The sequence below is a fragment of the Microcaecilia unicolor genome, chromosome 3 (genome assembly GCF_901765095.1).
Source record: "Microcaecilia unicolor chromosome 3, aMicUni1.1, whole genome shotgun sequence".
NCBI lineage: Eukaryota > Metazoa > Chordata > Amphibia > Gymnophiona > Siphonopidae > Microcaecilia > Microcaecilia unicolor.
Window position 1 is genome coordinate 405,473,050 of NC_044033.1, and position 18,078 is coordinate 405,491,127.

Consider the following 18,078-nt stretch of genomic DNA (forward strand, 5'->3'; position numbering starts at 1 on the left):
CATCCTTTTCCTCAGAATGAGCTCCATTTACTACTACCCTCTGTTGCCTTCCACTCAACCAGTTCCAAACCCAGTCAGTCACTTTAGGGCCTATACTGCGGGAACTCAGTTTATTTATTAGTCGTCTATACAGAATCATGTCAAAGCCTTGCTAAAATATAAATACAGATCTAGCGCTGTCCCTCAATCCAACTCCAAATAAATTAGTCAAATTTGTCTGACAAAACCTGCCTCTAGTGGAATCATGCTGCCTCAGGTCCTGTAATCCATTAAATTCCAAAATCTTTACTATTCTCTGTTAAGTGTTTTCATTAATTTAGTTACCACAGAAGTCAGACTTACCAGCCTGTAATTCCTAACCTTATCCTTATTTCCGCTTTTGTGGAGAAGGACCACATCTGTCCTTCTCCAGTCCTCCAGGACCACTTCCGACTCTAGAGAATAATTGAAAAGGTCAGCAGAGCTGCTAGAACTTCCTTAAGTTTCTCCTCGTTTTACCATATTGGCTATCTTTTCTTCTATTTACATCTTTGCTTTCCTGACTACTCTACCAGCTTTTCTTAGCTTTTCCAGATATTGTCGTCTGTCTTCCTCTTTATGCGATCTCGTGTAGTTAATACAGGCTAACCGCTTTTCCTTACTTTTCAGCTACTATTTTTAAGAACCAAAGCGGCCTCCTTTTCCTCTTACTTTTATTTACTTTCCTTACAAAAAGGTTTGTTGCCCTTACAATTGTTACTCCTTTCAATTTTACCCATTGTTTTCCAACTTCTTCCATATGTTCCCATCCAAACAGCAATTCTTTTGATTAAGTATTGGTCATGTAAGTGTAGGGTTCCTTGTAGGACTCTCATTAGTCCTGTAGGTCCCTGCCCCCAGGTTAGAGTACACAGAAATGTATAGCAATTAGTTATACCACCTCTTCCTGGGAATGGCTGCAACAGTACTTGCCAGTATGTAAATCAGAGACCCTTAGAGAGTGTATCGTGATGGTTGTGGTTGGAGTAGGGTTGCCAACATTCTGACAGAGAAACTCTGACACCTGCTCTGTTCCATGCCCCTACTTTGTCCCTGTCCCAGTCCTCATGCCCTGCCCAAGTCCCTGGCCACACCTATTGTTGTACCCTTCACCACCCCCACCCCTTTACAGCCAACTTTCTGCACTAGGGTTGTTGCCATCTCAGAAGAAAAAAAAAACAGCCACTAAATACTTGAGAGTAGTTTTATCTTTTTCCTTTCCCTGGGGGATCCAGCAAGTGTCCCTCATTTTTCCCTTCCTCTTGCCCCTCCCATAGCTTCAGCATTGCTCCCATTGCCTCCTTTCCCTATAGGTCCCAACATTTCTTCCTTTCCTTCTCTCCCCTTCCCACCACCACTCCACTGGTCTGGCATCTTTCTTTCCCACCTCCTGCAGCCCACCATCTCCCACTCACTCTACCCCCACCTCACTTTACCTGTCATTTCACTAGTGCCTCTTGCAGCCTGCCAAACTTGCTCTTTTGAATAGCAGCTTTGAAACATACTACCTCTGGCTGGTGCATGGTCTTCCCTCTGCTTGATCCCACCCTCCAAAAACAGGACGTTCCACCAGAAGAGGTGAGATACAGCAAAGGGAAGGCCTTACTCTGGCTGATGCCCTAAAAGGTGGGGGGAGGAAATGAGATATGCTCAGCTGTGGGAGAGAGAGAGAAAAAGAGAGAGAGAGAGAGAAAGAAATGATGCTAGACTGTAGGAGTGAAACCTGGAAGCAGTCAGTGACAAAAAAAAAACAGCTTTTCTATTGCTGGTTTATAAGGGTCTGCCAGCAGCCAGATGGCCATTGAGAAACCCTAAATAGAAATGTGTGTGGGGCCCAGGTCTTGGGCCTTCATTTATTAATTTTGTGTGGTGCATGAGACTCCCTTGCTAGTTCTTTCCTCATCCAATTGAAGAAATCAATCATTCATTTGGCATGGTCTGTCGCTGGTAAAAAAAAAACATTTTGCCTTGAATCTTGGAACCCACTGGATCACAGCAAGCAATGTGTCATGCAAGCAACCCATAACCCATATCCCATCAATTAAGTGACCGGTTATCCATGACTCACCCACAGTCTATCGGATATAATCAATGATTATTAATTCTATAATTGTTGCATAAGTAACTTCAGCATCTTTGTCTTATATCCTTCAAGGATAATTGACAATACCTGCACAGTTTCTGGATGCACATTGTTGCATTGTGCTGTAATTATTTTACAAGAGTGATGTGTTGCTTTCAAGTATAAAAGTTTAAAACCAGTCAAATGGATTGCTCCTCATCTTCTTGGTCTTAGGTATATTAACACCTCCTGAGGTGGAAACAGAGTTTGTATCATCACATGTTGACAAACTTGTTGCTGATAGTGGTGTTGTGAGCATTTCTGGTTCATTTCTGTCTTGCTAGTGACATTAGATTTTCTCTGGCCTGTGTGAAAAAATTATCAAGTACGTACAAAGAAAAAGTCTCAAAGTGGGGTCAAGGAATGCTCCAACAAAACACAGAACATTTAAACTCCCCTAAAACGTGATGATTAAGGCTGCTAGAAACTCCATCTTTATCAGAGAAATCTGGGCATTGTCTGGAATAAACTTCCTGTGCCAGTACATCAAGCTCCATCTCTGGCTGTCTTCAAATCTAGGCTAAAAGCCTTCCTTTTTGATGCTGCTCTTAACTCCTATTCACTTGTTCAGTTTATAATTCCCACCTTAGTAATTCCCTTATCCCTTATTTGTCCTGTCTGTCCTGATTAGATTGTAAGCTCTGTCGCACAGGAACTGTCTCTTCATGTTCAAGTGTACAGCACTGTGCATGTCTAGTAGCGCTATAGAAATGATAAGTAATAGTAGAAGTAGTGAGGACTATGATCGACAAGCTTCATGAAGACTGTGAAGCACAGCAAGGCGTTCTGCAGAGTAGGAACACTGGCATATTCCAGACCATCAAAGAGAGCCAGGAACACATCTAAGAACAATACAACTTTGTGTAGCAGATCAAAATTGATTCAATCTTCTACATATTTTTTCCTGTCTCTTAGAATATGCAAAAGAGCTTCACAGCTGTGGGAAATAGAGGCAAACATTCCACTTAAGCTACTCCATGTCCTTGTTTCACCACTGTGTTTCAGCGATGTAGGCAGAAGTGAATGTATTCCACATGCTTGATTATATATTTGACGAGCTTGTGGCAAAAACTAAAGCATATTGGCATCTACAGACAGAATCATGTCCCAGGCTATATACAGTGGTGGAAATAAGTATTTGATCCCTTGCTGATTTTGTAAGTTTGCCCACTGACAAAGACATGAGCAGCCCATAATTGAAGGGTAGGTTATTGGTAACAGTGAGAGATAGCACATCACAAATTAAATCCGGAAAATCACATTGTGGAAAGTATATGAATTTATTTGCATTCTGCAGAGGGAAATAAGTATTTGATCCCCCACCAACCAGTAAGAGATCTGGCCCCTACAGACCAGGTAGATGCTCCAAATCAACTCGTTACCTGCATGACAGACAGCTGTCGGCAATGGTCACCTGTATGAAAGACACCTGTCCACAGACTCAGTGAATCAGTCAGACTCTAACCTCTACAAAATGGCCAAGAGCAAGGAGCTGTCTAAGGATGTCAGGGACAAGATCATACACCTGCACAAGGCTGGAATGGGCTACAAAACCATCAGTAAGACGCTGGGCGAGAAGGAGACAACTGTTGGTGCCATAGTAAGAAAATGGAAGAAGTACAAAATGACTGTCAATCGACAAAGATCTGGGGCTCCACGCAAAATCTCACCTCGTGGGGTATCCTTGATCATGAGGAAGGTTAGAAATCAGCCTACAACTACAAGGGGGGAACTTGTCAATGATCTCAAGGCAGCTGGGACCACTGTCACCACGAAAACCATTGGTAACACATTACGACATAACGGATTGCAATCCTGCAGTGCCCGCAAGGTCCCCCTGCTCCGGAAGGCACATGTGACGGCCCGTCTGAAGTTTGCCAGTGAACACCTGGATGATGCCGAGAGTGATTGGGAGAAGGTGCTGTGGTCAGATGAGACAAAAATTGAGCTCTTTGGCATGAACTCAACTCGCCGTGTTTGGAGGAAGAGAAATGCTGCCTATGACCCAAAGAACACCGTCCCCACTGTCAAGCATGGAGGTGGAAATGTTATGTTTTGGGGGTGTTTCTCTGCTAAGGGCACAGGACTACTTCACCGCATCAATGGGAGAATGGATGGGGCCATGTACCGTACAATTCTGAGTGACAACCTCCTTCCCTCCGCCAGGGCCTTAAAAATGGGTCGTGGCTGGGTCTTCCAGCACGACAATGACCCAAAACATACAGCCAAGGCAACAAAGGAGTGGCTCAGGAAGAAGCACATTAGGGTCATGGAGTGGCCTAGCCAGTCACCAGACCTTAATCCCATTGAAAACTTATGGAGGGAGCTGAAGCTGCGAGTTGCCAAGCGACAGCCCAGAACTCTTAATGATTTAGAGATGATCTGCAAAGAGGAGTGGACCAAAATTCCTCCTGACATGTGTGCAAACCTCATCATCAACTACAGAAGACGTCTGACCGCTGTGCTTGCCAACAAGGGTTTTGCCACCAAGTATTAGGTCTTGTTTGCCAGAGGGATTAAATACTTATTTCCCTCTGCAGAATGCAAATAAATTCATATACTTTCCACAATGTGATTTTCCGGATTTAATTTGTGATGTGCTATCTCTCACTGTTACCAATAACCTACCCTTCAATTATGGGCTGCTCATGTCTTTGTCAGTGGGCAAACTTACAAAATCAGCAAGGGATCAAATACTTATTTCCACCACTGTATGTATGTACATGTTTAGGTGATAACAGGAGCAATCTTCATGGGTCTTTCATACTGTTCAAACAAGAATGTTGGAGTCTGTTAGTTGCGCATGGTGTATCGACCAAACTCAACCCCAGTTCACGTATGTTGCATCAACAAATTTCTGTATATTTTGTAGCATGTGTCTCTACAGAAAGTATTCACATTTGTACATGGCATGTTTCACCTGCTAGTTCTGAACCCAGAAAACTGTGAAATTGCTACACGAGTTCTAATTAATGTCATCAGTTGTCATATCAAGGCAGAAAGATACAACATTCTGTTTAACAGCATGAGAAACTTGCTTCTTGATTTCCTCTTGACATTCTTTCATCTTATCAAATACAGCAGTTCTAAGTGTAACCCCCCCCCCCCCCCCCCCCCCGTTGTATGGGGTTACTGAGAGGATAGAGCCCTGGTAGAAGGTCACTGGGGGAAGTATCCTGGAGGCCCCTGGGTGGGAAGTAAGCCCAGCCCAAGGGGATGGGTTAAGAAATAAAATGCAGCAAATGGTGCAGAAAGAATGAGTGACATGTTGGGAGAAGTTATGAGGAGATAAATGGGTTATCATGTGATTGCACATGGTCTTTTTGGTGGTCCAAGTTTCCCCTGCCAGGAGATCAGTGGAGAGAGAAAGGGAAGTTCCTGGTTGAAAACTGGCAACCCGTGGCTGGAGGGAGAGAGAAGTCATAGTCCACATGGACAGAGACCAACAGTGAACTCTGGAGAGTGGGTCAAGAGAATCACTCCATGAGCTGGAGATGGGAACTCACTCCATGAGCTGGAGATGGGAACTGGCAGCTCCTTGTGACTCTGGGCAAGTCACTTAACCCTCCATTGCCCCAGGTACAAATAAATACCTGTATATGTAAGCCGAATTGAGCCTGCCATGAGTGGGAAAGCGTGGGGTACAAATGTAACAAAAACACACACACACAAAAAAGTTCCATCTCATAGAGGGATCGGGACCTTGGAGCCTGGGACGCGCGTGAGAGAGGAGTACAGCCCATTCAGGATTGATTGCCATTTTGAAGAGATGGACAAGGAGAGGAGTTGTATAAAATGTACATATTTTGGATCTGCATTCCTGCAAATATTCTGCTACAATCAAGTCAAATTTATGTCATACTGTTAACCATTTCTTTGGTTCAAACAAACTGAACTGCTAGTTGCAAAGGTTAATAAAAGTTTCATATAAATCTCTGGACTGTGGAGTGATTTAATCTTGGAAAGTGTTTGGGAATCAATGGCCCTCTGGGGTTGTTCTAACTAATAGCCAACTTGCATCCCACAGGGTGTTTGAACCCAAGACTGAATTCCTGGGAAAACAAAAGATTCTCTGAACCCACTAACCACTTCCTTTTCCCAGGTGGAGGCACCGTGCATCAACTATGAAGAAGAAAAAGGGTCTGAGGGAGTCTACCCGGCATGGAGGCTCCCCTCCCACTCGGACCATAGACAGCACCAGAAAGGGGGTGTTTCATAAGGATGTAAGACCCATATAAAGTGTAATTGACGCTTATGTTGCCATGAGCTCAGCAAAAGAATAAAATCCTAAATTATCAAAGATGGCAAAGGAGCTACAAGTCAGTACGGCCAGCTACACCTCAGCCTTCTTTATAGTGGCTCTCACTGAAATTCTAACCTGGAACTTCCTTTACAAAACTAACCATTGTCAATTGCTTCCTGAAACTGGTGAAACAAAACTTCATATGATCTGCTATAATCTTTGTCTTCTATAGTTATACCGAGCCATCTTTACATTTGGATTTGTACATTGCGCTACTCATGGCCCACCTTTGTTAGTTTTCACAAGATGAAAATTTCCAGAAATCGGATTCACCATCCATATTCTCTTTCAGTGTTACCTGTCCGTTCTCACCTTCTCTTTTAAACTATCTGATGTGCACTGTGAGCAAGTCTATTGGAAATTACTACTCCCCCTTAACAGGACTTAATAGCCTTAATAGCCACAGAGCCACCTTAAAAGGCAGTCTATAGCTCAGGGAGGAGATGACTCAACAGGAGCAGAGCAGGTATGGTCAAGGCAGGATAAAAACTCTCTGCACACCTTAGTCAGGGATGCCCAGAGGAGAGAAGAGAAGCCCTCCACCCTATGCCTCCACCATAGACACTACAGAAGCTCTACTCAGGTACGCCAAGTCTGCCCTTGGAATTCAGGTACTTATTTTGTACCAAGGGCAACGGAGGGTTAAGTGACTTGCCCAGAGTCACAAGGAGCTACAGTGGGAATTGAACTCAGTTCCCCAGGATCAAAGTCCACTGCACTAACCACTAGGCTACTCCTCTCCACTCCTCCACTTCAACCTCAGTGTAGCTGTCTTTGTCAAAGATCCAAGCCCACCCTTGCTCAAGTTGCTGCATGCAAATTACTTGATTTGCTTCCTCCATGGACTTAGTTTCAGACATTTTTAACCAAATTATTCAGTGCTCGAACACTATACTGAAAACTGAACAATAATATATCCATTGTGTGTAACATCAGTATCATGCCACAGTCACGCCAACCAAAGTTATTAGTTTACTAGTTGAACACAAGTCTACTGCCTAGGCCTATTGGTCAAAATATTGCAAACATCTACAGATTTTACAGAATGGAAAGTTACATCCTATGCCCTCTCATTCCAGAGCTTCCTTTCAATTGAAAGAGACTCTCACATCTTGTGCATTTATGCTACAAAGGTATGTAAACATCTCTATTTAGTTTAGGTGGCAGAGCCGGTGATGGGAGGCGGGGCTAGTGGTTGGGAGGCGGGGATAGTGCTGGGCAGACTTATACGGTCTGTGCCAGAGCTGGTGGTGGGAGGCGGAGATAGTGCTGGGCAGACTTATACGGTCTGTGCCAGAGCTGGTGGTGGGAGGCGGGGATAGTGCTGGCCAGACTTATACGGTCTGTGCCCTGAAGAGGACAGGTACAAATAAAAAGTAGCACATATGAATTTATCTTGTTGGGCAGACTGGATAGACCGTGCAGGTCTTTTTCTGCCGTCATCTACTATGTTACAAGCTGAAAACTAAGAACATAGCTCTTAGCATACTTCAGCATTGGTGGAAATATATGTGACGATTGTGTCCTTAGCTGTATCTACTGTACCCCACACAGTCCACCTCTCAGCTGCAATACTGATGTAAGCCTATAAATTGGGGACAGAGGAGTAAACTAGTGGTTAGTGCAGCAGACTTTGATCCTGGGGAATTGGGTTCAATTCCCACTGCAGCTCCTTGTGATTCTGGGCAAGTTGCTTAACCCTCCACAATGACAACATCTAGAGTCAGGAATGCAATTTCATTATCTATAATCAACCACACTACTCAGAATCTCAGATCTTTAGAAAGCAGAACACCATTTCCAAGCATTCTGCCACCTTGCTAAACCATGTGAATGCAATGTCCACACGTTCCCTCTAAAAATGACCACCATAATAGGTAACTGTGAAGTAATATTTGAAATTGAGCTTAAATAGATAGGCCCCTACTTAAAATAAAATGGATCATGTTTTGAATATACAGACCCAGCAGCCTTCCATTTTTCCTGACTCATTGCTTGCTCTGCAGTGGCTGTAGATACTTCACTATACTTTCCTTCAAAAGCGTCTCCCTTATTTTTCTATCACTGAAGTGAGGCTTAGTGACATGTAGTTTCTTACCTCTTCATTGTTACTACTTTTGTGAAAAGGGATCACGTCTGCCTTTCTCCAATTCCATGGAACGTCTCCTGTCTCTGGGGATGTGTTTAAACATATTCTTCATAGACCTGCCCGAACCTCACTGAGCTCCCATAATATCCTGGGATGTATTTTATCTGGTGCCATGGCTTTAGCCACTTCAGCTATGCAAGTTGCTCCAAACATTCTATTCCATAAATAGTTATCTCTGGTCTCTCTCCAGGGATTTCTTTTGTGAACACTGAACGGAAGTTTTTTTTTTTAATATTTCAGCTTTTTCCTCATCATTCTTCATATATCAGTCTTTAGCACCTTTCAGTTTTACCATTCCACCTCTGGCCTTCTTTCCTGCAAATACCTGAACAAAATTATGCCACCTTGTTTTTTTCTGCCCTTGTTTTGCGTTCCTGATTTTTCTCTTGTTCCTCTCAACTTCATCTGATATTGTTTTCTGTTGGGGGCAATTTCTTCAAGTGGGTTAGTTTTGCACATACCATGACAGGAATAAACCTCACTCCTAAGCCAAGGCATGTGATGCATGATTTCAGCCTCTCAAATGTACTGCTAATGCTCACTGAAGTTCTGTGTTACCGCCTTCTGTGATTCTTTGCACTTTTTTTGCCCTTATTTTGTCAGCCGCCTCCTCTGAAACCATAATCTTTTCTGTTTGTTTGTTTTTATTTACTTTCCTTTCATAAAGTCCTGTTGCCCTTTTTATAGCTCCTTTCACTTCTCTTCTCCCACTCTGCCAGTTACTACTACTACTACTTATTTCTATATCGCTACTAGACATACGCAGCACTGTACACTGAACGTGTAAGAGACAGTCCCTGCTCGACAGAGCTTACAATCTAATCAAGATAGACAAATAGGACAAATAAGGGAATTACTTAAGGTGAAAATAATAAAACAAACACTGTTAATGAACAAGTGAATAGGAATTAGGAGTTAAAAGCAGTCTCAAAAAGGTGGGCTTTTAGTCTAGATTTGAAGATGGCCAGAGATGGAGCTTGACATAAGGACTCAGTAAGTCTATTCCAGGCATATGGTGCAGCAAGATAAAAGGAACGGAGTCTGGAGTTCACAGTGAAGGAGAAAGGCACAGATAAGAGACATTTACCAAATGAACGGAATTCTCGGGAAGGAGCTACTCCTTCAGATATTTCATCATTTTACTAAAATTGATATTTTTGAAGTCCAGGACTTTGAGTTTGGTGTGATGATCACTGCTGCTCAGGTGTACCCTTTTCTAGCCATGCATTAATGGCATTACTGCACAATAGCAAGGTAGAACATTTTAATCTTGCTCCTCATTTCCTGCAGCATTTGAAAGGAAAGTACTACCACATAAACAGCAACATGAAACTTTGTCCGATTCTTGTACTTATGAAACAAAAGAACTCACCTACTAAATATACATTTTAAAAAATGGCTATCAATGAATACAGAGTAGTTCTTCAGAGTGATTCCACCAACCAAAAGCCATTAAAAACAATCTGTTTAATATAATTGTGGTGACGTGGGGTAAACCTCAGTCTGTAACCTGTAGATTTCATTTCAATGAGCCACAGTAATGAAAGTGCCACATGCTGGCTGATCATTCATGCCCTCACCATCACAGGTTTCCCAGATAGTGTTTAAACTATAATAACAAAGACTGCGTCCACAAATTCAAGCAACCATAAAGCTCTCTCCCTGAAGCCTCTGGTGATAAGTCTACATAAATACACATTCAAAACGTAATTCAAGATGCACATTTAAGAATATAACGAGACAGCTCAATGTCAGATTTGAGCCTTTCAAATTTTCCAATCTTTTGATCCAGTTCCACTTTGACTAATATATTTATTTATTTTCTAAACATTTATATCTCGCACTATGATTCTAGGTGGCTTAATGGTTATACTGCTCTTTTTAACAAGGCACCCTATTTTGGGATCCTTCCTCAGGAGCAGCTGCCTCAGATTCAACACAGAATTGTGCTTTCCCTTTACATAGGGCTTTTCCTTTTTGGACTTGATTCTCATACTTAGCATTTTCAGGTAAAATGAATTTAATATTTCTGCGAATATGTTCCCCTCTCTCCCTGAAACTATTGAAAATCAAATCATCACTGGATGGAAAAAACACACAGTTTCAAAATTGTGCAAACATTGGGGCCATGTTACTAAGCAGTGCTAAAAGGTGGCAAGCGCTATCCCCAGCGTGGGTCTTTCCAATGCATTGAGGCCACTTTTAGCATGGTGGTAAAATGGCTCCATTTTTCCCCATTAGTGCATGGCCATTAATGTGTGAGCCCTTACCACCCCATATTTTGCGTGTGGTAATGTAGCTGTGCTGATTAGTGAACAACACATCTACTCTTAACCCCCAGACATGCCCCCAACACTAAAAATAAATTCTAATTTTTAGTGCATAGGTAGTGTACGCCAATCCCAAAACCACCGTGGGACACCTGACTTGTGGGTTATTTTTACTTTTTTTTGCCAGACTTAAGCCTGAAAATATGACTCAAGAATTTCTTTTTTCATTTTTATGGCCTAGAGGTTTCATTCTGTTCCATTGAAACACCCACTCAGTCTGGTCCATTCTTCATTAGGCTATGGACCACGAGTTTAATTTATTCAGGTTTGCTTTACCGCCTTTGCTAACTAGCGTTGTTTAGTTTAGATTTTTTATACTTGATATATTGCCTTTCATACCATTTGGTAAAGCAACGCAAAGCAAATTGCATATTGGTAAGGAGCAGGAAAGGAAATACAATAATTAATAGAGCATAGTTACAATACAATAGATACAATAATCAATAGAGAACAGTTAAGGAAGAATAAAGATAAGTTACAAAAATGGTAAACTCTGTAGTTTGCTATTAGCTGCTATGCGTACAGCCTCTTAATCAACTAATCAGAGATTTTCCCCTACTTTGCATCCTCCCAGGTCATAAGCTCAGGTTGAATTTTATTTTGATATACCACAAAATCATTACAAGATATCCAAGCAGTTTACAATTTAATGTAATAGGGGAAACAAATAAAACAAACAAACAAGCAATAAGTCAAAAGGAACATACAGTACAACAAGAATAAGAAAATTACAATTAATAATACTTAAAGGAGCAGGGGCTGGAGAGGACTAAAGGAATTATGTCATTTGCTACAAACAAGGCATCCACATTTTAGAAGATGCAAGTCATAGTTGCGGAAAAGCCTGAGTAAAAAAAACCGGGACTCATGGCAAGTTTGAATTTCTGAAATGAAGGCTCCATCTTAACTCACTCACTGCAAGACCTTGCACCAATGTTTCTCCTGCAATTGTAGTCCCAACATCTGACCACTAGATGATGTTGTTGCTTAATCACATCAAGAGATGTGAGCACTGTCTCCCTGCCATGGCTTAATTGGCATGAGAAAAATCTAGCTGGAAATGAGTATGGACTGTGTGCAGGACAGTGTACAACACTGCTACTCAGGCACCATGCCTATGCATTTCTATTGTAAAAGAAAAGCAGAATAACTTGAAGAAAGGAAGGACAATCAAAAACAGCAAGAAAGATAGGAACTAGCCCTTTAAAAGGGTCAGGGACAGCAGACAGCCTGGATTAGTCAATGCTGTGCTGGGAATGAGCCTCCCTGACTGTAGGAGGCATCATATCCATATCTCTTGTATTTTCTCAGGGGATGGATGTGCCTACCTGTTTCTAGTCCTGCCTGCCTCTGTGTGTCTTGTTTGATTGGCCTTGCATGGGTTGAGACCAGAAAGCAGTCATTTATTTGATTTTGTGATTTATTTACTTGTTGCATTTGTATCCCACATTTTCCCACTTATTTGCAGGCTCAATGTGGCTTACATGGTACCGTGAGACGATCGCCTTTCCGGTATGACAAATACAGAGTGATATTATGGTATAATAAAGTGCATGTGTGATATCTGTGGTCCCTTTGTCTGTCTCCTGAATTTCCAGCTGGACATTATTTACTTAGTCATTTGAAAATTTATATACCACAAATACAGAAGCTAATCAGTTCAATGCGGGTTCCAAACATACATATATAATAAAAGTGCAAGCATAAAAAGAAAATAAAATCACAAACTTCATAAAACCCCATCCTAATATCACACAATGCTCTCAAGCCACCTCCATCCTGTATCCTTTAAAGCACCCACAATCCTCACACAGCAGAGCAAAGCCATATTTTATTAATTTACAAAAAGTGCTTTGGTTCTGTTCCAGTCAAGCATCCCTAGGCAAATCATTCAACCAAACAGGCGCCGTGACCCAGAATGTTCAAGTCCTCCATAACAACAGGAATCACTAGCAAACTATTCTCATCTGATCTCAACCTATGATTTGGATAATATCTCTGAAACCTATTCATTAAATACTAAAGACATCCCTCCCATAGTGGCTGAAAAGTTAACACCAACATCTTAAATTTAACAGTGTAGAACCTATACTGAAGCAAGGGAGAAGTCCTCTCTATCTTTGATTTACCCCAAATCATCCTTGCAGATGTATTCTCTAGTACATAAGTACATAAGTAATACCATACTGGGAAAAGACCAAGGGTCCATTGTGTTGGAATGTATTGTATTTTTACATGCATTGCCTGTCACCTATTATTTCTCTGTGATTACTCTGTGACCTCTGATGTGAATTACTTAGAGAGGTCACACTGCTATGCAACTTCCTGTGGGGGTTAGACACAGCAGATGCAGCACATGGAGCACATGGAGCTCATGATCTCTCCTAACCTGAGAGGATCTATGGTGGTGTGAGCATCCATTACCATCTAAGCACATGGAAGGAGCTGATAAGACAAATGTATAGTAATATGTATATATAAGCCTGTCTGATTATAATCTAACTACAAACTGTGAGTAAACAGATGTTTTGTTACTTCAACTTTAAAGTGACTCAGCAGTGAATTATTCAGGGGTGAATGAGAGAGAGATGAAGAAAGAAATTAACATTTCTAAAGCTGAAGCTGTGTGTACTAAAATCTGCTAATTATTTACTACAAATAATCCAACAAAAGGGTTATGGGCCCAGGGCCAGGAATTGAAAAAAAGGAGAAATATTACCAGGCAGAAAAAAAGGCCACATTTTTCTCTTAAGTTTTAAAGGAAAGATTCAGTCTGTCTCTCTCTCCCCCCACACAGCAGACAGAAGGCTAAGAAAATGGCTGAGGGAGGAAATTCACCATTGTTCTATTCTCTCAAGGTGCCTAGATTAACTGAGTTTAATTATCAGAAGTGGGAACTAAGATTCATATGTCTCCTTCGAGCAAAAAGATTAAATATATGCTTAGACCAAGACAGAACAGATGAAAATATGGCTGAATGGGACAATGCAAACTATTATGTGAAGTGCATGCTTTTGGAAGCTCTCTCAGAGAAACAAGCCATATTAGTGGAGGGAAAAGATACACCAAAGGACATTTTATATAAACTGAGAACTATGTATGCAACTACATATGCAAAGCAGCAACCAATTTGGCTGGCAGAGTTGAATGAAACCAAATTAAGGGATAAAAGTAAATGTAATGATCACATTATGTATCTTATGTCTTCATTTCAAAAGCTAGAACTTTCTGGAATTCCCATGTGTGATGCATTGAAAAGAGCATTTCTTTTTACCTCACTATCAAAGAAGTTTGATGTTTTTAGGTCTGTAAATGAGGCCATTGAAGGGCAATCTTTTGAACAGGCAACATCAAAACTAAGGCAGGAATGCATAATAAATGATTCTGAGGAGATGTGTTCTCAAAGCAAGTCAGAGAGAAATGAAACAAATTTCTTGGCAAAGAACAGAGGAAGGCGGAGCTATGGGAAAACTCCACCCAAGGGCAAGCTGATTTGCTACTCATGTGGAAAGGAGGGACATGTATCTAAATGGTGTAAGGAAACACAAGACACTCCCTCTAGCTCACCTAAGCCAATGGAACTAAAGAATTTTTCAAACCAGGAAATGTATGAAGGACAAAGATAAACACAAGGGCTTTCTAATGGCAGAAAAATCTTTGACTATGGTAAATAATAATTCAAATGAAAGTACTTGGATTTTGGATTCAGGGAGCACATGCCATTTAACCAATTGTAAGGATTTCTTTCAGGAAATGTGTCCAGAAGAAGGAATTCTTAAAACTGCAAACGCAGGGACTGCTAAGATCCAAGCAAAAGGTATTGGATTCTTAAAATGCAAAGTGTCTAATGAAGTTAAAGAAATTCCTGTAAGTGATGTCTTGTATATTCCCCAAGCAGTTTGCAATATGCTTAGTGTATCTACATTAGATAAGAAGGGATTTGCGATTCATTTTGAAAACAGTAAGTGCACAATCTCTAAAAATGATGAAGTGTATGCTGAAGCTTTTATGCATAATGATGTTTATAAGCTGAACATTTCAGGTGAAGCCTCACATATGGCGCAAGTAAGGAAGAATGATGGTAAATGTAGTCTGGAAATCTGGCACCGCCGCCTGGGACATCGTGATTCTAAGGTGATCCAGGATCTTTACAGTAAGCAACTAGCCACTGGCATTCAGATAAGTGCAGATGCTGGTAAAATGGAGAAATGCATAGACTGTGTTACTCAAAAAGGTGTGAGACCCTCATTTCCTGCATACACAGGAAATAGGAGTAATAAAGTGCTGGACTTAATACACAGTGACTTATGTGGACCGTTTAATATCCCATCATTGGGAAATAACAGATTTGTGCTAATATTCTTGGATGATTTCTCTAGATATTGTGTGGCCTATTTGCTGAAAGAGAAAAGTCAAGTCACAGACATGCTGAAGAAATACGTAGCCATGGTGAGCAATAAATTTGAAAGAAAACCAAAGGTTCTTCAGACCGACAATGGTGGTGAGTTCACTTCACAAAGCATGCGCACATTTCTAGAACAAGAAGGCATTCAACATATCACAACAGTAGCTTATACACCAGAACAAAATTCTGTTGCAGAGAGAAAATTTAGGTCACTTGTGGAAATGACCAGATGTATGCTGTCAGATAGCAATCTCCCTAAAAGACTATGGGGGGAAGCCATTCTCACAGCAGTGTACCTACAAAACAGAATGCCAACTAAAGGCGCTCAGCGCACACCACATGAGACATGGCATGGTAGGAAGCCAAACCTGTCACACATAAGAACATTTGGAAGTACAGCATATGCTCATGTACCAAAGCAAAGAAGGCATAAGCTGGATTCCACAACAGAAAGGGGCATTTTAGTTGGCTATGCTCCAGGACACAAAGGATATAGAATTTTGAATCTGAAAACTGGCATTGTTAGCATAAGACATGTTACATATTTTGATGAAAACAAAAGGGTTGATAAAGGCTGGATTATCCCAGATGAGCCTTATCATCCAGAATATGAAACTAGAACCATAATAGACATGCCAGTGTATATAAATGCCATACCAAGGCAGATGTCTGAAAGCAACTCATCTGTATCTAACGAGGAACAGGCAGAGGAAACAGACACAGAAAGGATCATTGAAGAAGACAGTACAGTTGGAGAAGGGGAATCAATTGGAGAAGAACTCTCAGATTTAGAGGATGCGGAAAGGTCAGACCAACCTGTTGTCAGACGCTCATCCAGGGAAAACAAAGGTGTTCCACCCCCAAGACTGTCTTACCTAACAAAGTCAGCAGAAGCTCAAGAGCCCTTAACATGGGATGAGATTGAGAAAATGTCAGCAGAAGAAGCTGCTGAATGGCATAAAGCTGCACAAGAAGAAATTGATGCATTGGATAAAAATAATACTTGGATTCTTACAAAATTACCTCCTGGCAAGAAAGCTATAGGATGCAAATGGGTATTCAAGTTAAAAAGGAATGCACAAGGAAAAGTGGAAAGGTATAAAGCCAGATTAGTGGCAAAGGGATATCTTCAAAAATATGGAGAAGATTTTGATGAAGTGTTTGCACCTGTAGTGAAACACACGACAATCAGAACACTTCTGAGCATTGCAGTCTCAAAAGGCATGCAAGTAAACCACATTGATGTGAAAACAGCGTTTCTTCACGGAGATATAACTGAAGACTTGTACATGGAACAGCCAACAGGTTTCATAAATACAAAACAAAGACAGCTAGTGTGTAAATTAAACAAAGGTCTTTATGGATTAAAGCAAAGTGCAAAATGTTGGAATGATAAATTGCATGAAATATTGACAAATTTAGGATTTAAGCAAGGTGAAGCAGACAAATGCTTGTACACTAGGTGCAGAAATGGACAATATGCATACATTTTAGCTTTTGTTGATGATCTGCTCATTGCAAGCAAAAGTGAGCAAGAGTACAAGGACATTGTAAAGTGTTTAAACCACAATGTTGAGATAAAAGAACTTGGTAATGTGTCATACTATCTTGGTATAGAAATTGAGAAACAAAATGATGGTTCTTATCTTCTAAGCCAGAAGCAGAAAATAAATGAGCTTATTGAAAGTTTAGGTATGCAAGATGCCCAAGTTGTAAGCACTCCCATGATCACTGATTTTCTGAAGGATGAAACAGTAAGAGAACCTTTACCAGATAACATCCAATATAGATCAGCCATAGGTAAGCTTTTATATCTAGCTACCACATACAGGGCTGATATAGCAAATGCAGTAGGAATTTTGAGCAGAAGGGTCAGCTCACCTACCAAATCAGATTGGACTGCAGTTAAAAGGATGGTAAGGTATTTAAAGGGTACCATTGATTGTAAATTAAAGATTTCAGCCAATAGTAATCCAAAACTAATATGTTACTGTGATTCAGATTGGGCAGGGGATCATTCTGATTATAAATCCACAAGTGGATATGTGTTTATGTATGGAAATGTACAAATTTCATGGGCCAGTCATAAACAAAGTATTGTGAGTTTGTCTTCTACAGAAGCTGAATACGTGGCCGTATCGGAAGCGTGCAGAGAACTGATGTGGATTGAAAAACTTTTGCTGGATTTTGGAATAGCTGAAAAGAGACCAATCCAGATAATGGAAGATAATCAGAGCTGCATCCGAATGTCACAGAATGACAAGGTTCAGTCACGCACCAAGCACATCGCAACGAAATACCACAACGTGCGAGAGTTGGCAAAAGAAGGGGTCATCAGTCTACACTATTGTCACACCAGTGAGATGACAGCTGACATCATGACCAAACCGTTACCCAGAGAACATTTTGTGAATCTGCGTATAAAGCTTGGACTTTGTATGAATAAATAATTGCATGACAGTTATGCATGAGAAGGGGTTTGTTGGAATGTATTGTATTTTTACATGCATTGCCTGTCACCTATTATTTCTCTGTGATTACTCTGTGACCTCTGATGTGAATTACTTAGAGAGGTCACACTGCTATGCAACTTCCTGTGGGGGTTAGACACAGCAGATGCAGCACATGGAGCACATGGAGCTCATGATCTCTCCTAACCTGAGAGGATCTATGGTGGTGTGAGCATCCATTACCATCTAAGCACATGGAAGGAGCTGATAAGACAAATGTATAGTAATATGTATATATAAG